Source organism: Bombina bombina, chromosome 5 (genome assembly GCF_027579735.1).
Source record: "Bombina bombina isolate aBomBom1 chromosome 5, aBomBom1.pri, whole genome shotgun sequence".
NCBI classification, from domain to species: Eukaryota; Metazoa; Chordata; class Amphibia; order Anura; family Bombinatoridae; genus Bombina; species Bombina bombina.
This window is the reverse complement of record NC_069503.1, coordinates 632544193-632571706: the sequence shown is the minus strand read 5'-3', so window position 1 is coordinate 632571706 and position 27514 is coordinate 632544193. Positions and strand designations below refer to the sequence as shown.

Below are 27514 nucleotides of genomic sequence, written 5' to 3'. Positions count from 1 at the left end.
AGCAGGAGATGGAGCATCCCATGGGTAGGCACAGGTCGACGAGAAACGATCACTCGAAGTAGCAGCCCAACAAATGGTAACACTTCGGGTGGACCAGCAACAGCCGGAAAGCTGACTCCACGTCTGCCTTGGCTAGCAAAGCCCCGGGGCCTGCCACCCGCACCAGTGCCAACGCTTTAACGAATGAAGCATAATTCACTGAAACCAATTCCGGATCAATACCATTGTTACCTGACAACTCCTTAGGGTGCAAGAGATGATGGATCATCCGGAACTGCCCTGCCCCCTTCTTAGGGACCACCCCTAGTGGAGAAAACCGCAGCCCTACCAACTGTGGACCCTCAAAAGGCCCGGTCATTCTCCCTAAAGCCACCTCCTTGAACAATTTCTCCCTCACTACCGATGGGAACTCCCTTGCCGATTTCAAATTCCCCCCAAAAATTCTCTCTTCTTGTTCCTTAAACGGAATAACAAAACCTGAACTAAAACCCGTCAACAATAACTCGGTGTCCGCCGCTTACCCCCGCCTACTGGCGTACTCCCTTAGCCACGGCACAATCCTTTCTACCCTCACCGGGGTCCGCGCTCACATTACCCACCTCTCCTGACTTGAGCCCCTTCCGGGCCTTCTTGAAACATTTTGTGAAGGAATGGATTCCTCCACACCCTGAGCATTCATGCTTGTACTTGCATGATGCCCCAAATCTGCACTGTCCTTCATTGAACTAAAGCACAGGCCCTTTCGGAGGACCGTGGACGAACTCCCACCAGTTTCCCTGCTGTCTGCTCCCTGACCCGCCAACCAAAAGGACTGACCCCCCCCCCAAGAGGAGTCATTATCTCGAGCCAAATGCCCATGTCCCTATTGTCCCACCGCATCTCGGGCCGCACCGACATCTGCTGTCTAAACCTCTCATCATATTGGCACCAGGCCGTCCCACCATACGTCCTATATGCGCTAGCAATTTTGTCATAATAACAAAACAAGGACGACCCCTGCTCTGGAAACTTCTCACTTACCACACTCGCCAGTATACAAAATGCCCTTGACTAGTTCCCAAATGTCTTAGGCAGCTTCCTCCAACGTTTCTTCCTCTCCTCCTCCTCCTTCTTCCCTTTTCTTTGTCATCCTCCTTCACCTCCAGCACATTATCCAGGGTAAGCACAGACAAGATCTCCAAAGATTCCCTCTTCCAAATCTTCTCCCTCATCTCACTGGGGAGATGGATACCCAACGGCCCCACTGAGCACAGGCAAGATCTCCTCAAGGCATCCTCCAGAACCTTCAATGTCTCTCCTCTGCTGATCATCCCCACACTCCCCCCAGCCACCGTACTACCGACCGGTGGTGGGGTTATGACCTGAACCTTTCCTCCTGGCTGAACCCATGCTTCCTCTGGTGATCCCCCCGACCCCCTTGCCTTTTCCAAAGTTGTGATCAAACTTTTCAACCCAGCCAACAACACCTCTCTTTCTCCAGACAAACCACTATCCGCACTAGGAAGCAGCCCAGTCGCCTCACTTGCCGACTGCCCTGCTGTTTACCGGTCCTTCTCTCCATCCCTCACCATGACTCCTGTAGCTGACCTGTTACTCCTGTCCTGGCTGGGGCCCCCAGGTCTCCTGGCCGTATCCCCTCTGTCTGACTCCAGAAGGCGTCTCGCCGGCCCCCTCCTGGCAGGGGACCTCCCTCTGCCATGTCTGCTCCTGTCCCTGGACCTGTCGACCCTGGCCCATGTTGGTGATAACACTTCTTACCCCCCACTTCTCCTTTTCAATGGCGAACTGGACCTCCTGCATCCTCTAGACGAATCCCGCCTCCTATGGGGGGTGCTTTCCCTCCCCGTCCCAGGTCCAGACCTTGCAGCCTGTGATGAAGAGGAGCCAGTCACATCTCTCCCCCTCTGCCCACTAGCCCTCCTCTCCCCCTCTCTCCCCCTCCCTTCCTGTCCCTCCCCCCCATTGTGGGGACAATAACCTCAAAAGCTGCGCCAACATAGCCATATCTCCTACCTGGCCAGCAGTCACCGCTCCTGTTGATGTCCCTTCCAACGGATCCTCTTCCCCGCTGAAGTCACCGCTAGCCTCCAGCTCTAACGGTGGCTCCGTCCACAGCTCCGGTTGCTCTGCCAACTCCTCCTGCCTGGCTTCGCCAGCCGCCTCTCCCTTGGCCGTACTAGCCCTTTCTTCTGCAAGAACAACATGACAAGTCAAACTTTCTCTCCATACCTCCTCTGCCCCTATATCCCGTCCCTTCTGACCCCCCCACACCCCATGCATCCCCCTGGTTGCCCCTATGGCTGGCCTGCTCCCCCCACCGCCAGCCCCCCCACCCCCCATCATAGCCATACCCCCCCTGCCCATGATCTACCCCTGAGGGAGGGGGGGAGAGGGAGGGAAGGGGGCCTATTAATCCCTCCCCCCAGCACCCCCAGCTGCCCCCCACCCCCTAGCCGCTCTCAAAACCACCCTCCTCTGTAGCACCCATGATGACCCCCTGCCTGGTGTCACCCCCCGCTTCCAAACCACCTAAATTCACTTCCCCTCACCCTTTCATAACTCTCTAAGCCCCCCTTTTTTATTGCCCAGCCTATATCCCACCTTTCCTCTCCCTCCCCTTACCTCACTATAAACCTCCTCTCATTTCTTTCTGCTTGTGCAAGACTCCCCCCAACTCCTACCCCATCAGATTACCCCCTAACATCAGGCTGCTCCCTAGCCTGCTCACCGATAATACCCAGGTTTAAACCCCTGCCTCCTTAAAATGCATCTAGGTGCATTGTCTCCTCCCTGTTCCCCATACAACTTCCCGCTCTTTACTAAGCCAACCGGCACCTCCTCTCCCACGCTCCTCAACTCACTGCCTGCTAGTCCCATAAGGGCCGAAGCCCCGCCCCCATCTGACTCTCATTCCCTCTCCAGAAACTGCCCGGCTTCAGCTGCTGCATCCCCCGCCATGATCCACCTCCCCCCCTTCACCCCAGGCCCTGTACCTGCTGTGGCCCTCCGTGGCTCCAACTGGCAACTCCTCCTTCTTCCTCTAGCTGTGTTGGGGCCCAGCTGAAGACGCCGATCCGTGACATCATCCCCTACTGCCGCTCTAGGCCGCAAACCCGTCCTGGGCCTGGCCGTTGCCCCAGCTCCTGTAGCCTGATGCGCTCTCAACGATTCACCACCGCTAGGCCTAGCACTCCCCCTCCTAGGCCTGTCAAGATCCAGACTCAGACGTTCTAGCGGCCTGGACCTCCTTGTCAGCCATCCACTCCTCCTGCTTGCTGCCTCCCTGGGAATGGGACTCGTCTCCTCTGGTCCAGTGGCTGCCTCTCCAGCCGTGCTCAACCGCTCCTGAATCCAGCTGGCTCCCTTCTGCCTAGCCACCTCCACCAGCTCCGCTAACAAGGTCTCCATAACAGGTAAGCGATAAGATTCTCCCACCGTGCTGCTCCTGTAAAATTGACTGTTTCTACTTCCTGTTGGGGCCTTATAAACCCCCCTTTTTTAGCTCAGCCCCCTGTCCTCTGTCTCACCCCATGCCCTGCTTCCTAGTGGGGTCATATAACCCTTTCCTCAATTTCATTCTCCAGGGTTATTCCTTTACTGTCCCTTATACTTATGTATGCCCTTCTGACTTCTGTGATCTCCATACACATGTAAACGGGTTCCCTAGTGAGGGTGAACTCCCACAGAAACATAATATAGAGTAGTATTTTATTAATATTTAAAAGCATATACATTAAGCATTACACTCACATTTAATATCCATTAGATATCTCAGAGGAGAAAGAACTGCTATTTTCCTTAGATATAAACTCTCAATCCTGTAGTCTCACCTCTTCCCTACCTGGTAATTGGTTTAAAGGAGGCAACAATATTTATAAATAACATAAAAATAAAACACCAATTACCTGCTGGCTCACAGTAGAGCACTTTTGTTTTTGGGCCTACATAGGTTTACTTTTCAACAGGGGATGCAAAGAGATCAAAGTCAATTATATGATAGAAGAAAATATAGAAATAGAAAGTTTAATTTTGACTTTATTATGTCTTTAACTATTCAAATTTACAAAATTTGGTGCAGTCTGTTTTCTGCTTAGTGGTTCAAATGAACACACAAACAATTTGAGGGGGTCAGATGTGGCCCTGCAGAAAAAACTACAAGAAATGTATAATCATCATGTAGGAAGATATAAAGTAAAACAAAATCCCCACAATTAATTACCATATAACATAATTTACTTGTATACGTATGGCCTTATATTGTCTAGGCTCAAAGCTGAAAACCTGGCATGGCTTTTTTTTTTTTTAATATGTTCATAAAACATTAGTCAGAGTAAGGTAAGTCATGAAACTATTGACACAAACCTGCAAGTAATATAATCTTTACAATTTAATATTATCAAAGGTAATCGATGTATACTTTGACTATAAATATATATACTATATGCTGAACTTCAGTAGAAACTACAAGAATTTCATAATCATGTTTGGTTTTTAGCCTTAGCGTTCTCAATGTCTATTTGTTACTGCTAGTTTGCGAATGCGAGAGCGCAAACTTTTTACTTTCAACTCGTAATACGAGTGCAAAAAAAAATTACCTAGCAGTTTTAATGCTCGAACATGAGCTCAAACTACCACTCCATCATAATCTGGCCCATTTTGTTGTAACCATATAGAGCACTCCATTGTGAACTCCAGCAAACAGAACAACTTGCCTGACAGAGTAGGTGCAAAAGGGCACCAAAAGTGTTAATATCTATTAATATTTTTCTTTGTACTCTTGCTATCTTTATTTAAAAAGCAGGAATGTAAAGGTTAAGGCCCATTTTTGGCTTTAAATTCCTGCTTTTTAAATAAAGTTAGCAACAAGGGAAAAAAGAAAAAATTATAGTAGGAGTAGATTAGAAAGTTACTTAAAATTGCATGCTCTATCTGAATTATGAAAGAAAATATTAAGGTTTAATATCCCTTTAATGTTAAAGGGATGTTCTTGTGTGAAAATAAAACATTCTATTCCATTAAAGCATTTTATTTTTTACTGCATTTTCAAATTATCTACATGCAAAATAAATGTTTTAAAAGCATTTAAAACTGTCATGTTTTTAGAAAAATATGCATTGTTTTGCTTACCAGGGACACACCCCTTGAAAACCTTTTGAAGGTTGATTATCTTACTTTCTTTGTTATGGCCAATTAAGAAGAAATATAAACAAGCTCCTGCATATATCAACCAATCATTTTACAGCATGTAGGAGTGTCAGGGTTCTGCATTCAATAATCAAAGAGTGTCCAGCAGGGAGGGTACTGCATGCACGCCACAGGAGCACCACAAAACTCCTATAAATATACAAAAGATCCAAAAATGTGGCAGCAAAACAAGAATTTATTGCAAACACACAGGGGAACAGCAGAGCAATGTTGCAGGAGTTATCCCTTTGTCAAGGGTTCTGCATTCCACAGAATGTACTACAACCTTTTTATGGAGAGGTTAAAAACTCTGCGGTTTTAAAAGTTAAATTATTATTATTATCGTTCATTTGTAGATTCTGCGGAGCTAATTACAAGAAAAGCAGGCAAAAAATAATGAAAAAGCATTTTAAACTTTTTTTCTTAAATACGTGTAGCCCAATTACAAATATACAAATCTTACATTAAAGGATTACTTTGTTATAATTTTTAAGCTAAACAACTAACATATTAAAGTTAATAAACATTAATTAAAACCTACTGACCTATATTTTCTCCAAAACGAAGTTTCATAACGTTCTAAAAGTTATATCTTTTATTCGCCGATGATGTCACGTTATCCTGCCCACTATTTTCAGCACTGCGTGTTCAAAATACTTAAACCAATAACTTTGTGTTTAAAGCGCCATTTTGAAACCTAGGTATTGTAAACGGATTGGTACAGAGCAAAGGATACCCATGGAGTGGGTTTGGAAAACAATTAAATTTGCAGACAAGATTTCTGATATACGGTAGAGATATGTTAATGAAATGCTATTGATAAAAAGCGTATTTGGGGTAGTTAGTTAGTAACAGGCATAGAAAATATTTACTTACAGTGGCCCTTTAAGATAATAATGACATTTTTCTCAGCATTAAGTTTCACAGACAAACTGATAGAAAAGAAACTGTGATGTATTTAATACACTACATTTGGGATCACTGAATGCCATTATAAACTCAGGTGCTTCGCATTTAGTAGACTATTTTGTCATTAAAGGGACAGTCAACACCAGATTTTTTGTTACTTAAAAAGATAGATAATCCCTTTATTACCCATTCCCCAGTTTTACACAATCAACACATTTATAATAATACACATTTTACCTCTGTAATTACCTTGTATCTAAGCCTCTGCAAACTGCCCCCTTATTTCAGTTCTTTTTACAGACTTGCATTTTAGCCAAACAGTGCTCACTCCTAGGTAACTTCACGTGCATGAGCTCAATGTTATCTATATGAAACACATGAACTAATGCCCTCTAGTGGTGAAAAACTGTCAGATTAGAGGCGGCCTTCAAGGTCCAAGAAATTAGCATATGATCCTCGTAGGTTTATCTTTCAACTAAGAATACCAAGAGAACAAAGCAAAATTGGTGATAAAAGTAAATTGGGAAGTTGTTTAAAATTACATGCCCTATTTAAATCATGAAAGTTTATTTTGGACTTGACTGTCCCTTTAACAATCGTATAGAAAGCATAAGGCAAGTTGTCATTCTACCTAATTTCATTTTCTGTATATGTGATGACAGCAGTATGCTTTGCTCTTTGTTTATCATTTCTGCGCAAGTTATACCTCAATAAATATATTCATAAAAAAAAAAAAAATGTGGGTCTTACTGTTGCACAGGCAGACTTCATTCAATTCTCTAAACAAGAGGGCAAAACATGGAAGCTTCTTTCCACAGAAAATATTATAGCTCTCTAGAATACAGAATCTCACAGAGGGTGACAAATTTAACAGGGCACTGATAACAACTTTTTTAAGCAAATACAGATGCAATTACAGTTTTTATCTATCATACTTGAAAAGAATAGTCTAGTCAAAATTACACTTTCATGATTCAGATAGAGCAGGTAATTTTAAGCAACTTTCCAATTTACTTTAATTATCTTTATTTGCTTTATTTTCTTCATTCTCTTGGAATCTTTATTTTAAAAAGGTGGAATTTAAAGCGTAGAAGCCGACCCATTGTTGGTTCACCACCTGGGTAGGATGTTCTGATTGGATGGCTACATGTATATACCTATCAGTAAGTGTTACCCAGGTGCTAAACCATAAATGGGCCGGCTTCTAAGCTTACATTTCATCTTTTTTAAATAAAAATACCAAGAGAGTGAAGAAAAATTGATAATAGGAGTAAATTAGAAAGTTGCTTAAAATTGCATGCTCTATCTGAATTATGAATGTTGAATTTTGACTAGGCTATCCCTTTAACTTGAATTGGCTTCTACTTTCTCATATGTGTCTTTTTTAGTGCAATAAGTGAATAGTGAGTTTTGAGACAAATTTGCCAGCGCTAACAATGCTAAGCCACAGAAACCACGTTCCAATACCCATTCCGGACGGTAATATGCTTTTTCATGAAAAGTGACGGAACGGCACCTTCTAGCAAACCAGATACATCAAATTCACAAGTCACACATGACTAAATATAATGAGTGTAATTAGCCACAAACCATCCACAGAAACCACATTATGATATCTGCTCCAGCCTGTAATACACTTTTTCATGAAAAGTGATGGAATGGCACCTTCCCAGCAACATATACAGACCAAATTCACCAGCCACACATAACTAGATGAAATAACTGTTATCAACCACAAACCATCCACAGAAACCCCGTTCCAATACCCGTTCTGGCCTGTAATACGCTTTTTCATGAAAAGTGACGGAACAGCCCCTTCCCAGCAACATAGACAGCCCAAATTCACTAGTCACACATAACTAGATATAATAAGTGTAATCAACCATAAACCATCCACAGAAACCACGTTCCATTACCTGTTCTAGCCGTTAATACGCTTTTTCATGAAAAGTGATGGAACTGCACCTTCCCAGCAAACCAGATACATTAAATTCACCAGTCACACATGACTAAATGTAATAAGAGTAATCAGCCACAAACCATCCACAGAAACCACATTATGATATGTATTCCGACCTGTAATACGCTTTTTCATGAAAAATGATGGAACGGCACCTTCCCAGCAACATATACAGACTAAATTCACCAGCCACAAATAACTAGATGTACTAAGTGTAATCAACCACAAACCATCCGCAGAAACCATGTTCCAATACCCATTCTGGAGAAACCATATTATAATATCTGTTCCGGCCTGTAATACACTTTTTCGTGAAAAGTAACGGAACAGCACCTTCCCAGCAACATATACAGACCAAAATCACCAGCTAAACATAACTAGGTGAAATAAGTGTAATTAACTACAAACCATCCACAGAAATCACGTTCCAATACCCGTTCTAGCCTGAAATATGCTTTTTCATGAAATTGACCAATCAAACATGACTAAATATAATACGTGTAGTCAGGCACAAAACATCCACAGAAATCACATTATGAAATCTGTTCCGGCATTTAATACGCTTTTTTATGAAAAGTGATGGAACAGTACCTTCCCAGCAACATATACAGACCAATTTCACCAGCCACACATAACTAGATGTAATATGTGTAATCAACCACAAACCATCCACAGAAACCATATTATAATATCTGTTCTGGCCTGTAATACACTTTTTCATGAAAAGTGGCTGAACAGCACCTTCTCAGCAACATATACAGAGCAAACTCACCAGCCACACATAACTACATGTGATAAGTGTAATTAACCACAAACCATCCACAGAAACCATGTTCCAATACCCGTTCTGGATGGTAATATGCTTTTTCATGAAAAGTGACGGAACAGCACCTTCCCAGTAAACCAGATACACCGAATTCACCAGTCAACCACAAACTATCCACAGAAACCCCATTATGATATCTGTACCGGCCTCTAATACATTTTTTTTATTAAAAGTGATGGAACAGCATCTTTCCAGCAACATATAGAGACCAAATTCACCAGACACACATAACTAGATGTGATAAGTGTAATCAACCACAAATAATCAACAGAAACTATGTGCTAATACCTGTTCAGTCACTTTTCATGAAAAAGCGTATTACCAGCTAGAACAGGTAATGGAACGTGGTTTCTGTGGATGGTTTTTGGTTGATTACACTTATTTCATCTAGTTATGTGTGGCTGGTGAATTTGGTCTGTATATGTTGCTGGGAAAGTGCAGTTCGGTCACTTTTAATGAAAAACTGTATTACAGGCCGGCAGATATCATAATGTGGTTTCTGTGGATAGTTTGTGGCTGATCACACTTATTACATTTAGTCATGTGTGACTTGTGAATTTGGTGTATCTGGTTTGCTAGGAAGGTGCTGTTCCATCACTTTTCATGAAAGAGCATATTACATGCATTGGAACATGGTTTCTATGGATGGTTTGTGGCTGATTACACTTATTACATTTAGTCATGTGTGACTTGTGAATTTGGTGTATCTGGTTTTCTGGGAAGGTGCTGTTCCGGGCTGTTATGTTTGGTTCCAGACACTATTTCGGTAGTTAAAGGGTTAATTAAATATTACATCACAAAGATTATTGTTCCTAAAATTGTTCTCTGGAGTCTCTAACCATCCCATTATATTTTGAATCAATTTGCTTCATAAAAGTCCTGTTCTGGCCAGTTCTGTTCCGTTCCGACCTTTACACCGTTCTATATATATATATACATACACACACACACACATATATCTATATCTAAATATATATATATATATATATATATATATATATATATATATATATATATATATATATATATATATATATATAAAATGAGAATGTAAAATAATATTGCAGCCTATAGTAATATATGCAAATAAACGCATGTTTATATTAAAGGGACAGTCAAGTCCAAAAAAAACGTTCATGATTTAAATAGAGAATGTAATTTTAAACAACTTTCCAATTTACTTTTATCACCAATTTTGCTTTGTTCTCTTGGTATTCTTAGTTGAAAGCTAAAACTAGGAGGTTCATATGCTAATTTCTTAGACCTTGAAGACTGCCTCTAATCTGAATGCATTTTGACCACTAGAGGGCATTAGTTCATGAGTTTCATATAGATAACATTGAGGTCATGCACGTGAAGTTACCCAGGAGTGAGCACTGATTGGCTAAAATGGATGTCTGTCAAAAGAACTGAAATTAGAGGCCAGTTTGCAGAGGCTTAGATACAAGGTAATCACAGCGGTAAAAAGTGTATTTCTATCACAGTGTTGGTTATGCAAAACTGGGGAATGAGTAATAAAGGGATTATCTTTCTTTTAAAAAACAACAAAAATTCTGGTGTTGACTGTCCCTTTAAAGGCTGTATTATAATTTTGCATTGATATTAAATATATTATAGAATTAACAACTTGAAATGAGGGTTAACAAATTATACAAACTAATATTCTTTTCATCTTGCAACAGCACATTGTTGAAACTGACACGCTAGAAGAGCTGGTGTAAACATTGCCAAGGGAAACCCGTTCCTCTTCTAGCATGTCAGCCAGCATTCCCCTTCTTACATTGACTGCAATATTGTGTGCTCGCTCCTGTGTCTGATTAGACACAGGAAATTTATGGGAAAAAATGCCCATTTCTGGGTCGTTTTGAAAGACCTTGTTGTAGACTATTTTAAAAAGTTCAAAGTAAAATTAATTAGATCAAAATAACTTGTTTTAAAAAATATATATACAGATTTATTTAAAAAAAACAACAACAAAACTTAAATAATTTAAATCTAGCAAAATTTAAGTAGTTTATTATGGACCTTTAAAGACTCCACAGAAATAACTATTAATAAGCCTGGTACAATTAGAACTGATAATTAGAACTATAAGAGTCTCTGAAACAGTACAAACTATTCACTTACAGAATAACACATTATATATTGTAAAAAGAGTCCAAACCTGTAGAAAGTACTGCCAAAATTATGAGAGTGTCATACGGCAGGGATAAGGAGAAGATTACTGCATGATCCCATTTAAACACTCCATATTTTTAAGGGACTAATTTGAAAAGCATGAATGAGAGACAAGGTTCCTTGTTGTAAAATGCATCCCAAACAGTTACTTTAGCCATAGAGGGGGCATGACAAACTTGACACTAAAATGTAAGTGCTAGTGCTAGTAAAACTGACTTGGGATAGGGTCATGATGTTTCCGACGCTACAGGAGCAACTTAGTTCCATGTAATACAAACAGGTAGGAGTGCCAGTACTGATGAATCCATCATCACCTACCTTGAAGGAGGACCTGAAGATGATAGCTAGAAGGGAGGAGAGCATCTTGCAATTTTTTTAGAAACTTGTTCTTGAGCAGCAGCTGTGCGATATCTACATCTATCCTATCATGTGAGACCAGCAAGTATTGTGGCAGACTGAGTGGTCTGTGGCCTAGATGTTTCTGAGTCTGTCGAGCCTAGCAATGCTTTAGAGGAGTTGGCGGTTTGGAGGTGTGTGCCCCAGTAAGGGAGTCAAACTTAAAGTGTGGCCTTGGAATTTGAACTTAAGGGAACATTGCAATGCTCCCCCATTAGGTATTGATCATATGCCCACATTTTTAAATTAGGGTATCTGTCCGCCCATGATTTTAAACTGCCATGGTCATTTTAAACTGCCAGCTCAAAGCTGGAGGAGAGTTTAAAAACAACGCTCTGAAGACCACTGCTTCTTAGCTCTCGTCTGCAGGCTTGCTCTAGAAGCTCCAAAGCTACATCCGCAGCTTGATAAATGGTAGCTAAGCGTGATATTTATCTCCATGATAGCGAGTTTAGAGACTGAAGCACTAATTCCTTACTATATTTATATTTTTTTACACAAGTTACTACAAATATACATTTGCTTTCCTGTTAGCTAAATGATTTGCAACACAGCACCAAGTAAGGCATGGCAGATCTTTCTTCTGACTAAGATATAGTCAGTGACACATTAGCAACTCTGTGCTGATTATTCCTTAACATAAAAAAGAGAGTGATTAGCAAATAATACATTAGATTCAGCAGCTGGCACATTTTCCATCAGAAATGAGCCGCTTACTAAACGAGAGCAGCTTATTTTAATTTCATGTTCTAAAAACCCTTGAGAATTAAAAAATAAAATGTATTCAAGTTGTGTCTGTTCCCCATTAAATAAGTGATCGTCATTATCATTCTGCTTAATGCTCAGATAACTGACAATGGATGTATCACTTGTTTTTAAAAGAACTCTTTTAAATTCATGTGAAAGTGAAAAAGTTCAGCTTTTCTATTCGTTAGATTTTCATATTCCTTTCAAGTTGATGAGTCGGTGACTTCATATTCTTATGAATGGATGAGAATTTTCATAATTCCTACCCTTTTCATTCTGTCAATCATTTTAATCTTGTGGCTTCAAAAGAAAAGTGTTGATTACATCCTGTTAAGCATCTGACTATTCTTTTAAAAAATACTTTAAAAGATTGCCAAGAGCAAAGTTTTTTGCCTCTGATGAACATACCTTAAGGAACTGATAATGACTCAAATGAAACAAATCTGTAAATCGAGAGTATAAATAGACAAGATTGTTTATATTTATCAAGAATAATACACCAACACTAATAGAAGCAAATGTCACGACTAGAATTCATTACAGGGGCGTAAAAATGAAAAAAGAAAATGATCTAATGTCTTCAAACATTTTCCTATTACCTCCTGGAAAAGAGTTAAACACATAGTTTAAGTTAGCTCTGGTGTAGCAATGCACTGCTGTGTCATATCTGAACACATATGTTGAGCTAATGATAATAAACATATGTGCACCACCAATCACCATTAGTGCATTGCTGCTCCTGAACCTACCTAGATATGCTCTTCAAAAAAGGATCCCATGAGAACAAAGTACATTTGATATTAGAGGTAACATAAAGAGTCTTTTTTGGACCATGAAAGTTAAATTTTGACTCTCGTACCCATTTAAAAGAGCTATTTTAAAGCAACAATAAACTGAAATATACTTTCATATATAGGAACTTTCAGCAAGTAAACATGTTCAAATGCATTTTGTATGATATAGGTTAGTTTTAAGCTGTTTAAAGGGATATGAAACCTCCCAAAATATTTTGTGATTCAGACACAGCATACAATTTTTAAAAGTTTACAATGTACTTCTGTTATAAAATTTGCTTTGTTTTCATGGTATTCTTTGTTAAAGAGATGCCTAGGTAGGTGTTTACCAGGAAATAGTGTTGCCATATAGTGTTCTTGCAAAATTATAACATTCTTGCTTAACTGCTGCCATATAGTGCTTCAGACACATGCACAATCCTGAGCTTACCTCTCTGCTTTTCAACAAAAGATACCAAAAGAACAAATACAATTTGATAATACAAGCAAATTAGAAAGTTGTTTAAAATGGCATGCTCTATCTAAAAACATAATTAAAAAAAAATGGGTTTCATGTCCCTTTAAATTGAAATTGAAATCGGCAGTAAATGCATGTTGCTGCCCACTGACTGAAAAGGCGAACTCCTACAGTTCTTGGTAGGCAGGGTTTCTAGACAGAATTATACCTCTACACATACATACATACATACATACACAGCTGTAAAGTAATTGTAATGCCTTTTTAATCACATATAATTCCCGATTAGAATTACTGTATTGTTTGATAGTGCTATCAAACAATGTGAATATAATATCCAACATAGAAGTCAAAGAACATTTGGGTAACCGTGATCATAACATGGTCAAATTTGAAATCAATTTCCATAAGCAGTGTCTTAAAGGTTTAACTAGCACTTTTAATTTTAAGAAAGCAAAATTCAATGATTTAAGGAACTCATTAAATAACATAAATTGGGACAAAGTATTCTCTAATAAAAATACTGAGGATAAATGGATAACATTTTAAACTTTGTTAAATAAATATACATATCAACACATGCCACATGGTTATAAAAGTAAAATAAATAAATGCAAGCCAATGTGGCTAAATAAATATGTGTTAAGAGAAATAAGGAAAAAATGTATGGCATTTAAATTATTCAACGAAAATAGTACAGACTCAACATACCAAATTTATAAGGAATGTAACAAAGCATGTAAAAAAGCAATCAAATTAGCCAAAATTGAAAATGGAAGATTAATTGCAAAGGATTCTAAGTCAAACCCTAAAAGGTGTTTAAAGTACATAAATGGCAAAAAAATCTGAGGACAATCTAGGTACATTCAAATGTGTTTTGGGTAGCATGATGAACAGTGACTGGGAGAAGGTACTAAACCAATTATCTTCTTCAGTATACACAAAAGAGGAACCAATGGAGGATACTTTGAAACAAACTAAAACATACAAGCCCATACCATTAACTGTGTTATGTCTAGAGGATATCAGGAAACAACTGGATAATATTAAGGTCAATCAAACTCCAGGACCAGATGGAATACACCCAAGGGTTTTACAGGAATTTAGCAGTGTTATAGACAAACCTCTACTCTTAATTGTTTAAGACTCATTATACTCAGGCATAGTACCCCAGGACTGGTATAAAAAGCTGATGTGGTGCCACCCTTAAAAAAAAAAAAAAAAAAAAAGCAGGGCTGATCCCAGAAGCTATAGACCAGTTAGTCTGACATCATTAGTGGGGAAGAAACTTGAAGGGATTATAAGGGATTATATTGAGGAGTATATTCATATAAACAAGATTATGAGTTCAAATCAGCATGGTTTTATGAGAAATAGATCATGTCAAACTAATATTATTAGATTCTACGAGGAAGTAAGTAAAAATATGGATAAAGGGGAATCAGTTGACGTGATATACTTAGATTTTGCAAAGGCTTACAAAATAAAGGGACTGGGAATAGCTAAAAAAATGTTAGCTCATGGATAAATAACTGAATAAAAGAAAGGGAGCAATGAGCAGTAGTAAATGGATCATACTCAGATTGGACAAAGGTAATAAGTGGAGGCCCCCAGGGATCAGTACTGGACCCTGTTCTTTCTAATATTTTTATTAATGTCTTGGAGCAAGGATTAAATAGGACATCTCTATTTTTTCAGATGATACAAATTTGTGTTAGGTCATTAGGTCAGAGCAGGATGAACTTGCGTTACAAGGGGATCTGCAAAAATGAGAAGTATGGGCAGGTAAATGGAAAATGAGATTTAATACGGGAAAATGCAATGTTCTACGTTTTGGAAGTAAAAATAAGAAAGTAATTTATTATATAAATGGGAATAGACTTAGCCAAACAGAGGAGGAAAGGGATTTGCAAATAGTAATAGATAACAAGCTAAAGATGGGTGCACAATTCAGGGCAGCAGCTTCTAAGGCTAATAACATACTAGCATGTATTTAAAAAAAGGCATTGATGCATGGGAGGAAATCATAATTCTGTCACTATATAAATCCCTGGTAAGATCTCACCTTGAGTATGGAGTGCAGTACCTGGGGCCCGATCTAAAAAAAAGACATTGCAGACCTAGAAAAAATTCAGAGAAGGGCCACAAAACTAATAAGGGGAAGGGAAATGTTAAGCTATGAGGAGAGGATAGCCAAATTGGGTCAATTTTCTTGTATTGCAATACAATTGTAAAACTCATTACCAAAGGATGTAGTGAATGCCAATACCTTAGATACATTTAAAAATGGTTTGGATACCTTTTTGGCTATAAACAGAATTCAGGGATGATTGTGTTGAATTGGTCACTTTTTAATGGGATTAATTTAAGCTCAACTGTAGCTTTTTCTAAGTATATAAGTTTTGTTTATGTTAAACTTGATGATGGACTTTTTCAACCTCATCTACTATTTAATAATTATATATCTCTATAGCCTTTATCTTAACATTTCTATATTCAGGGAGATTTGTAGGTGTTTGAAGCAGAGTTGGATGAAGACAGAATGATTAAGGGCATGGCTAGCCGATCCTCGACAACCTGGGACTTTTATCAGGTTTTGGAGAGTTGCAAAAGGGACAGCAAGCCAAGCTGTCAAACTGTATGTATTTATAAAAAAATGGGATCTTAAAGCCTTGGCAATATTTACTGACTTCTGAAAACATACTAAACTGGATTTTAATTTATACATCATCCAAAGAAATCCAAGTTTGATATAATTTTTTTTTATTCTTGCATTAAAAAAGAATCAATTTTTCAAGATACAACGAAGAGCACCAGAAAAAAAGATAAAGTTTTTTTTTGCCACAACGATTTGAGCTTCTCCCATTTATTCTATTATTACTTTAAATATCATCAGTCCACGTCAATACTCACACACACACGTTAATAGGTTTCTTTACTCACACACATACATATATATATATATATATATATATATATATATATATATATATATATAAACCTTACAGATAAAAAGGCTGCAGAAAGCTAAATCATAAAAAATAAATCATAATACTAGAATTTTGTTTCGGGAATATTCTTGTCTATTGTTTATATGCATATATTTGAAAGTCAGATTGTGTAATTAAAATGAAACTCCCTATTCAAAAATGCATTTGCTTGAAGGGGCATAAAACCCAAGATATTTATTTAATGATTCAGACGGAGTTAACAGTTTCAAACAACTTTCCATTTTACTTCTACTATCAAATGTGATTCATTCAATTGGTATCCTTTGTTGAAGAAGCATCAATGCATTACAGGGAGCTAGCTGAATTCATCAGGTGAGCCAATTACAGTAGGCATATACACTCACCGGCCACTTTATTAGGTACACCTGTTCAATTGCTTGGTAACACAAATTGCTAATCAGCCTATCACATGGCAGCAACTCAATGCATTTAGGCATCTAGATGTGGTGAAGTTCAAACTGAGCATCAGAATAGGGAAGAAAGGAGATTTAAGTGACTATGAACGTGGCATGGTTGTTGGCATGGTTGTTGGTGCAAGACAGGCTGGTCTGAGTATTTCAAAAACTGCTGATCTACTGGGATTTTTGTGCACAACCATCTCTAGGGTTTACAGAGAATGGTCTGAAGAAGAGAAAATATCCAGTGAGCGGCAGTTGTGTGGATGAAAATGCCTTGTTGATGTCAGAGGTCAGAGGAGAATGGGCAGATTGGTCGAGATGACAAAAAGGCAACAGTAACTCAAATAACCACTTGTTACAACCAAGGTATGCAGAATATCTCTGAATGCAGAACATGCAGCAACTGCATGATGCTATCATGTCAATATGGAACAATTTTTTTAAGGAATGTTTCCAACACCTTGTTGAATATATGCCATGAAGAATTAAGGCAATACTGAAGGCAAAAGGGTGTCCTACCCGGTACTATCAAGGTGTACCTAATAAAGTGGCCAGTGAGTGTATTTGCAGCCACCAATCAGCAGCTAGCTCCCAGTATTGCATCACTGCTCCTGAGTATACCAATGTATTCCTTTAACAAAGGATGGCAAAAGAATGAAAAAATTAGATAACAGAAATACATTTGAATTTTTTAAAAAATTGTATGCTTTATTTAAATCACAAAATGCGCTGAAAGGATAGACGGCATCATATATGATATTGTTTTAAAAAATCTGCTAGTAAAGATACCAGACAAGAATTTGTTATGCTAAAACAATAATGAACTGATAGAGTGAAAAAAACAAATAAACAAACAAAAAAAAAACCTGTTTAATTAATTGAGCAAATAAAATACTGTAATAACAACTTCCCAGAACGTGTCCAGAATATTTATATTCAGATATCGCACATATTTAAACTAGATGATAACAAGAACATAAAATCTGTGATGCATTTATAATGCTGGTAATTTCTCATTGCAAAGTGCAATAATATTAAAGCTGCTAAAACTGATTTTATTGATGTTTAAATGCTCTTTATCTGCAAATTTTTGTCTGTTCTCAGATAAAGTCTAATGACAACATCAGATGTTATCTGTAAATGGCTCATTTTCTATCTTGCAACTGCGCACAATAAATAATAAATCAAAATTTCTATCAATTGAGATGAGCAACACATTTACGGCTAGATTACGAGTTTTGCGTTAGAGGCTATGCGGTGCTAATGAGCTGTTTAAGCTCACTGCTCACTTACAGACAGCGCTGGTATTACGGGTTTTTCCAAAAACCCAACGTTAACCGCAAAAAAGTCACCATAGGAATCAATGGGGGAGAGCTGGCTGCAAAAAAGCAGGGTTTAGCTCCTAACGCAGCCCCATTGATTCCTATGGGGAAAATACATTTATGTCTACACCTAACACCCTAACATGAACCCTGAGTCTAAACACCCCTAATTTTACACTTATTAACCCCTAATCTGCCACCCCCAACATCGCCAACACCTACATTATATTATTAACCCCTAATCTGCGGCTCCGGACACCGCCGCCACCTACATTATACTTATGAACCCCTATTCTGCTGCCCCCAACATCGCCAACACCTACATTATATTTATTAACCCCTAATCTGCCGCCCCCAATGTTGCCTCAACCTACCTACACTTATTAACCCCTAATCTGCCGCCACTATATTAAAGTTATTAACCCCTAAACCTAAGTCTAACCCTAACCCTAACACACCCTAACTTAAATATAATTTATATAAATCTAAATAAAATTACTATCATTAACTAAATTATTTCTATTTAAAACTAAATACTTACCTGTAAAATAAACCCTAACGGCTAGATTTGGAGTTTTGTCGGTAACGACCCGAAAATCTAACGCCGGCTTTTTTCTGGCCGCACCATAAAAATGACTCTGGTATTGAGAGTCCACATAAAGGCTGCGTTAGGCTCCAAAAAAGGAGCGTAGAGCATTTTTAACGCAGCTTCAACTCTCGATACCAGAGTTGCTTACGCAAGCGGCCAGCCTCAAAAACGTGCTTGTGCACGATTCTCCCATAGGAAACAATGGGGCTGTTTGAGCTGAAAAAAAACCTAACACCTGCAAAAAAGCCACGTTCAGCTCCTAACGCAGCCCCATTGTTTGCTATGCGGAAACACTTCCTACGTCTGCACCTAACACCCTAACATGTACCCCGAGTCTAAACACCCCTAACCTTACACTTATTAACCCCTAATCTGCCGCCCCGCTATCGTTGACCCCTGCATATTATTATTAACCCCTAATCTGCCGCTCCGTAAACCGCCGCTACTTACATTATCCCTATGTACCCCTAATCTGCTGCCCTAACATCGCCGACCCCTATATTATATTTATTAACCCCTAATCTGCCCCCCACAACGTCGCCTCCACCTGCCTACACTTATTAACCCCTAATCTGCCGACCGGACCTGAGCGATACTATAATAAAGTTATTAACCCCTAATCCGCCTCACTAACCCTATAATAAATAGTATTAACCCCTAATCTGCCCTCCCTAACATCGCCGAAACCTAACTTCAATTATTAACCCCTAATCTGCCGACTGGAGCTCACCGCTATTCTAATAAATGTATTAACCCCTAAAGCTAAGTCTAACCCTAACACTAACACCCCCCTAAGTTAAATATAATTTACATCTAACAAAATTAATTATCTCTTATTAAATAAATTATTCCTATTTAAAGCTAAATACTTACCTGTAAAATAAATCCTAATATAGCTACAATATAAATTATAATTATATTATAGCTATTTTAGGATTAATATTTATTTTACAGGCAACTTTGTAATTATTTTAACCAGGTACAATAGCTATTAAATAGTTAAGAACTATTTAATAGCTACCTAGTTAAAATAATTACAAAATTACCTGTAAAATAAATCCTAACCTAAATTACAATTAAACCTAACACTATACTATCATTAAATTAATTAAATACAATACCTACAATTACCTACAATTAAACCTAACACTACACTATCAATAAATAAATTAAATACAATTCCTACAAATAACTACAATGAAATAAACTAACTAAAGTACAAAAAATAAAAAAGAACTAAGTTACAAAAAATAAAAAAATATTTACAAACATAAGAAAAATATTACAACAATTTTAAACTAATTACACCTACTCTAAGCCCCCTAATAAAATAACAAAGACCCCCAAAATAAAAAATGCCCTACCCTATTCTAAATTACTACAGTTCAAAGCTCTTTTACCTTACCAGCCCTGAACAGGGCCCTTTGCGGGGCATGCCCCAAAGAATTCAGCTCTTTTGCCTGTAAAAAAATAAACATACAATACCCCCCCACATTACATCCCACCACCCACATACCCCTAATCTAACCCAAACCCCCCTTAAATAAACCTAACACTAAGCCCCTGAAGATCTTCCTACCTTATCTTCACCATACCAGGTTCACCGATCCGTCCTGAAGAGCTCTTCCGATGTCCTGATCCAAGCCCAAGCGGGGGGCTGAAGAGGTCCATGATCCGGCTGAAGTCTTCATCCAAGCGGGAGCTGAAGAGGTCCATTATCCGGATGAAGTCTTCATCCAAGCGCGAGCTGAAGAGGTCCATGATCCGGATGAAGTCTTCTATCAACGGCATCTTCAATCTTCTTTCTTCCGGATCCATCTTGCAGACCTCCGACGCGGAACATCCTCTTCTCCTGACGCCTACTAGCCGAATGATGGTTCCTTTAAGGGACGTCATCCAAGATGGCGTCCCTCGAATTCCGATTGGCTGATAGGATTCTATCAGCCAATCGGAATTAAGGTAGGAATATTCTGATTGGCTGATGGAATCAGCCAATCAGAATCAAGTTCAATCCAATTGGCTGATCCAATCAGCCAATCAGATTGAGCTTGCATTCTATTGGCTGATCGGAACAGCCAATAGAATGCAAGCTCAATCTGATTGGCTGATTGGATCAGCCAATCGGATTGAACTTGATTCTGATTGGCTGATTCCATCAGCCAATCAGAATATTCCTAGCTTAATTCCGATTGGCTGATAGAATCCTATCAGCCAATTGGAATTCGAGGGACGCCATCTTGGATGATGTCCCTTAAAGGAACCGTCATTCGGCTAGTAGGCGTCGGGAGAAGAGGATGTTCCGCGTCGGAGGTCTGCAAGATGGATCCGGAAGAAAGAAGATTGAAGATGCCGTTGATAGAAGACTTCATCCGGATCATGGACCTCTTCAGCTCCCGCTTGGATGAAGACTTCATCCGGATCATGGACCTCTTCAGCCCTCTGCTTGGGCTTGGATCAGGACATCGGAGGAGCTCTTCTGGATGGATCGGTGTGATACCCGGTGAGGTGAAGACAAGGTAGGATGATCTTCAGGGGCTTAGTGTTAGGTTTATTTAAGGGGGGTTTGGGTTAGATTAGGGGTATGTGGGTGGTGGGTTGTAATGTTGGGGGGTGGGGTATTGTATGTTTTTTTTTACAGGCAAAAGAGCTGAATTCTTTGGGGCATACCCCGCAAAGGGCCCTGTTCAGGGCTGGTAAAGTAAAAGAGCTTTGAACTTTAGTAATTTAGAATAGGGTAGGGCATTTTTTTTATTTTGGGGGGCTTTGTTATTTTATTAGGGGGCTTAGAGTAGGTGTAATTAGTTTAAAATTGTTGTAATATTTTTCTTATGTTTGTAAATATTTTTTTATTTTTTGTAACTTAGTTCTTTTTTATTTTTTGTACTTTAGCTAGTTTATTTAATTGTATTTATTTGTAGGAATTGTATTTAATTAATTTATTGATAGTGTAGTGTTAGGTTAATTGTAGGTAATTGTAGGTAGTTTATTTAATTAATTTATTGATAGTGTAGTGTTAGGTTTAATTGTAACTTAGGTTAGGATTTATTTTACAGGTAATTTTGTAATTATTTTAACTAGGTAACTATTAAGTAGTTCTTAACTATTTAATAGCTATTGTACCTGGTTAAAATAAATACAAAGTTACCTGTAAAATAAATATTAATCCTAAAATAGCTATAATATAATTATAATTTATATTGTAGCTATATTAGGGTTTATTTTACAGGTAAGTATTTAGCTTTAAATAGGAATAATTTATTTAATAAGAGTTAATTAATTTCGTTAGATTAAAATTATATTTAATTTAGGGGGGTGTTAGTGTTAGGGTTAGACTTAGCTTTAGGGGTTAATACATTTATTAGAATAGTGGTGAGCTCCAGTCGGCAGATTAGGGGTTAATGTTTGAAGTTAGGTGTCGGCGATGTTAGGGAGGGCAGATTAGGGGTTAATACTATTTATTATAGGGTTAGTGAGGCGGATTAGGGGTTAATAACTTTATTATAATAGCGGTGCGGTCCGCTCGGCAGATTAGGGGTTAATAAGTGTAGGCAGGTGGAGGCGACGTTGAGGGGGGCAGATTAGGGGTTAATAAATATAATCTAGGGGTCGGCGGTGTTAGGGGCAGCAGATTAGGGGTACATAAATATAACGTAGGTGGCGTCGCTTTGCGGTCGGCAGATTAGGGGTTAATTATTGTAGGTAACTGGCTGCGACGTTGTGGGGGGCAGGTTAGGGGTTAATAAATATAATATAGGGGTCAGCTGTGTTAGGGGCAGCAGATTAGGGGTACATAGGGATAACGTAGTTGGCGGCAGTGTACGGAGCGGAAGATTAGGGGTTAAAAAATTTAAATATAGTGGCGGCGATGTGGGGGGACCTCGGTTTAGGGGTACATAGGTAGTTTATGGGTGTTAGTGTACTTTAGAGTACAGTAGTTAAGAGCTTTATAAACCGGCGTTAGCCCAGAAAGCTCTTAACTACTGACTTTTTTCCTGCTGCTGGAGTTTTGTCGTTAGATGTCTAACGCTCACTTCAGACACGACTCTAAATACCGGAGTTAGAAAAATCCCATTGAAAAGATAGGATACGCAATTGACGTAAGGGGATCTGCGGTATGGAAAAGTTGCGGCTGAAAAGTGAGCGTTAGACCCTTTTTTGAGTGACTCCAAATACCGGCGGTAGCCTAAAACCAGCGTTAGGAGCCTCTAACGCTGGTTTTCATGGCTAACGCCAAATTCCAAATCTAGGCCTAAGCTAGCTACAATATAACTTATAGTTACATTGCATCTAGCTTAGGGTTTATTTTTATTTTACAGGCAAGTTTGTATTTATTTTAACTAGGTAGAATAGTTTTTAAATAGTTATTAACTATTTAATGAAAGACAGGGGTATCCGGAACACGGCCTGAACCATCGGTCCGTGCACACAATAGGAAAAATATATGAGAGGCTGTGATACAGGGATACTTGGAGTGCCGTAGCTGTATAGCTGATCAGGCTAAAGTACGTGTGAGTAAACAAATTGAAGCAGGCACTCTTTGGTTAGGCGAAAAATAATTGTAAAACAACGGATGAAGAGGATTCTCCGCGTTGGATGTCTTGAAAATGGAGCCGCTCCGCGCCGGATGGATGAAGATAGAAGATGCCGTCTGGATGAAGACTTCTGCCCGTCTGCAGGACCACTTCTGCCCAGCTTGGATGAAGACTTCTGCCCATCTGGAGGACCACTTCTGCCCAGTTGGACGAAGACGCCTCCCGGTAGGGTGATCTTCAGGGGGTTAGTGTTAGGTTTTATAAGGGGGGATTGAGTGGCTTTTAGAGTAGGGTTGGTTGTGTGGGTGGTGGGGTTTAATGTTGGGGGGGGGATTTGGATTTTTTTTTACAGGTAAAAGAGCTGATTACTTTGGGACAATGCCCCGCAAAAGGCCCTTTAAAGGGCTATTTGTAATTTAGTGTAGGGTAGGGCGTTTTTTTTTTTTTTTTTTTTTTTTTAATTTTGTTAAGATGATTAGATTAGGTGTAATTAATTTAAAAATCTTGTAATTTTTTTTATTATTTTCTGTAATTTAGTGGGGGATTTTTTTTGTACTTTAGATAATTTTATTTAATTTAGGGAATTAATTTAATTATAGTGGTAGTGTTAGGTGTAATTGTAACGTAGGTTAGGTTTTATTTTACAGGTACTTTTGTCTTTATTTTAGCTAGGTAGTTATTAAATAGTTAATAACTATTTAATAACTATTCTACCTAGTTAAAATAAATACAAAGTTGCCTGTAAAATAAAAATAAACCCTAAGCTAGATACAATGTAACTATTAGTTATATTGTAGCTAGCTTAGGGTTTATTTTATAGATAAGTATTTCATTTTAAATAGGAATTATTTAGTTAATGATAGCTATTTTATTTATATTTATTTAAATTATATTTAAGTTAGGGGGGTAAGGGTTAGGGTTAGACTTAGATTTAGGAGTTAATAACTTTAATATAGTGGTGGCGACGTTGGGAGCGGCAGATTAAGGGTTAATAAATGTAGGTAGGTGTTGGCGATGTTAGGTATGGCAGATTAGAGGTTAATAAAATTTAACTAGTGTTTGCGAGGCAGGAGTGCGGCAGTTTAGGGGTTAATATATTTATTATAGTGGTGGCAATATCCGGTTCGGCAGATTAGGGGTTAATTTTTTTTAAGGCTTTGCGATGTGGGGGGGGGGCTCGGTTTAGGGGTTAATAGGTAGTTTATGGGTGTTAGTGTACTTTTTAGCACTTTAGTTAAGAGTTTTATGCTACGGCTCTGTAGTGTAAAACTCTTAACTACTGACTTTTAAATGCTTTACCAGTCTTGACAGGAGAGGGTCTACCGCTCACTTTTTGGCAGACTCGTAATACCGGCGCTATGCAAGTCTCATTGAAAAAATAGGATACTCAATTGACGTAAGTGGATTTGCGGTATTTCCGAGTCTGGCCAAAAAAGTGAGCGGTACACCTGTACCTGCAAGACTCGTAATACCAGCGGGCATTAAAAAGCAGCGTTGGGACCGGACAATGCTGCTTTTTAAGCCTAACGCAAAAATCGTAATCTAGCCATTATTTTTTTTTTGTCAGAACAGTTGGCTAGAAAAATGATTAATTGTGATATTACATATATAATCATATGTACTAGTGTTTTATCATCCAGACATTACATAAATCAGGTAAATATCAGTCTAGAATAGAGCTCTAAAATATTAATTCTATTGAGCGCTAACACTGCTCAAGTTAAATCAGTAGCGCTCATATTCTTGCTCTAATATTGCAAGATGAAAGTAAAACTTTTTGCTCAAGCAAAAGCCTCAGTCTCGCTAACATCTGGAGGTCAGAAGTCCCTTTCTCCATATACTTCTACAGGGCTGTCTGCAAAATACTGTTCTGTCTTTTGCTTCAGCGTTAACCCAAAGTTGCGCTAAACCAAGTGCGCTAAAGCCGAAGGTGCAATAAGAAATTCTTGAAATAGCATTGTTTTTACTCAGAAGAAAATGTTATTTTTTTAAAAAATATATAAATATATCTTAACTATATACCTACAATATAGGGATATCTATCTATATGGATATCTATCTATCTAATAGACGTGCACAGTGGAAAAATTTGTTTTGATTCATTTCGGACCAATTTGGATTTTTTTGAATTTCGTTTTGGATTGATTCGAATTCGGATACATTCAAATGTATTCGTTTCAGATTCATTCGGATTCGAATAAATTCGGATGTATTAGTTTCAGATTTGATTCGTAAATTCTGAAGTTTGGTATGTGTTATGCTGATTAAGATGGTTTTAAGTTACACAAACAGAATTATTTCACTGCTCTATCTCACTAAATCTCACTAAATTTTATTTTTATACTAAATTGTGATTAGTCCATGGCCATTCGAATGTAACGAATAAATCCAAACTAATACGAATTTATTTGTGACAAATGTATTCAAATTAGTTTAGTTTCATTGCTAGGGTAATTCGGAAATTCGAATCAATTTGAATCTCTGAATTTGGCAAATTCATCCAAATTTCGATTCCGAATGAAACGAAACGCACATGTCTACTATCTATCTATCTATCTATCTATCTATCTATCTACAGTATATATATGAGTGAAAAATAGATAGGAGCGCTAAAAGCTAAAGGTGATAAGTTATATTACTGTGAGACTTATTAGAGAGAGAAAATAAACAAAGTAGATGAATGTCTAAAGAAACATAGATTTATTCACATTAGGTGATATAAAAATGTAAAAACGGACGTCTCCGTAAATAAAAACAATTTCTACAATTAAGTTGCCATCACTTAATATAAGACTAGACTTGCAATATAAATTACTATTCTCATACTATAAATCTGTGATCATATACAAAAGCAAATATGTGTTTGCTGGCAGTAAAGAAAATTAAAAAAATGTAGATCACTCTAGTGCGGTCAAATAGAAAATGTTTATCCAAATAGCATATATATTAGGTAGATACAAATCTGTGATATATAAAAGCAAATGTGTATGCTGGCGATGAAAAAAAATAAGTATATAACACTCAAGTGTGATCAGATAAAAATAGCATATATTTAAAAACACATATTTTCACAAACATACATAAGGGACGTCTCCCTTCAATTAGAACAATGTAGCTAAAATGCCTATTATCAGGGAAAGTGGGCCACAATCTGTGTTCTTTTAATAGGACTCTTATCTCGAAAATGTTTTTTAACAGAAAAATAGGAAAATAGGATATGAGTCCCAGCGGTTTCCAAATAATGTGGGGAACTGATTTATTAAGGCAGTTTATATAGGTGTAAATATAGTTAATAAGGTACCTTATTGATGCAGTGTTTCCTTTAAGCAGTGTTGCGTTAAGCTTTTAATGAAAAAAAAGAGATGGTATACCTTCAGCTAGGGTGATATTTCTTCTCTGCTTCCAAACAGCGATCTGTATGGAGTGTATGTCAGCTAGCTCCCAGTGGTGCAGAGATGGAAGATTTGCCTTATTTATGTAGTGTTTCCTTTAAACAGCGCTGTTTTAAGCTTTTAACAAAAAGAGAAAAATGGTATACCTTCAGCTGAGATGATATTTCTTTCCTGCTTCCAAGCAGCGATCTGTTTGAAGCGTATATCAGCTAGCTCCCAGTGGTGCAGAGATGAGAGTTTTACCTTCACAGAAATATGAACATCATTCAAATGGATGCAATTGTGAATATACCTTCTAGGCGTTCTATTTCACAGTCCTTGGTAATGGAAGTAACAGGCGACAGTGTAACAACTGTATGTGCAAATGTAGCACTCTGTGAATGGTCTCTTGTCTAGATAAATCCCTGGTGAAACACGTTGACCAGGAACAATCCTAACTTTGCTCTGAACTACTGATTGCATCACAGTCAGCTTTTACTACTGATTTTGGAATCCAAATTTTTAGCTGTTTGCTAAACAGCCTCACTACCACAAACTGAGCACCCAGCTCTCCAAGTATCGTTCAGGAATTGCTGTATGAACGATCACACCACTACTAGTGGTATACACCTTTGATCTGAAGACCACCATTCACAGAGTGCTACATTTGCACATACAGTTGTTACACTGTCGCCTGTTACTTCCATTACCAAGGACTGTGAAATAGAACGCCTAGAAGGTATATTCACAATTGCATCCATTTGAATGATGTTCATATTTCTGTGAAGGTAAAACTCTCATCTCTGCACCACTGGGAGCTAGCTGATATACGCTTCAAAC

The 27514-nt window shown here is 38.3% G+C and overlaps 1 protein-coding gene across 1 annotated transcript in view; it reads right to left on the bottom strand.

The window, feature by feature from the left end:
* MOCOS (molybdenum cofactor sulfurase) overlaps positions 1-27514 on the bottom strand; it is an 842034-nt gene that overhangs the window by 414846 nt on the left and 399674 nt on the right. The window lies entirely within an intron of this gene.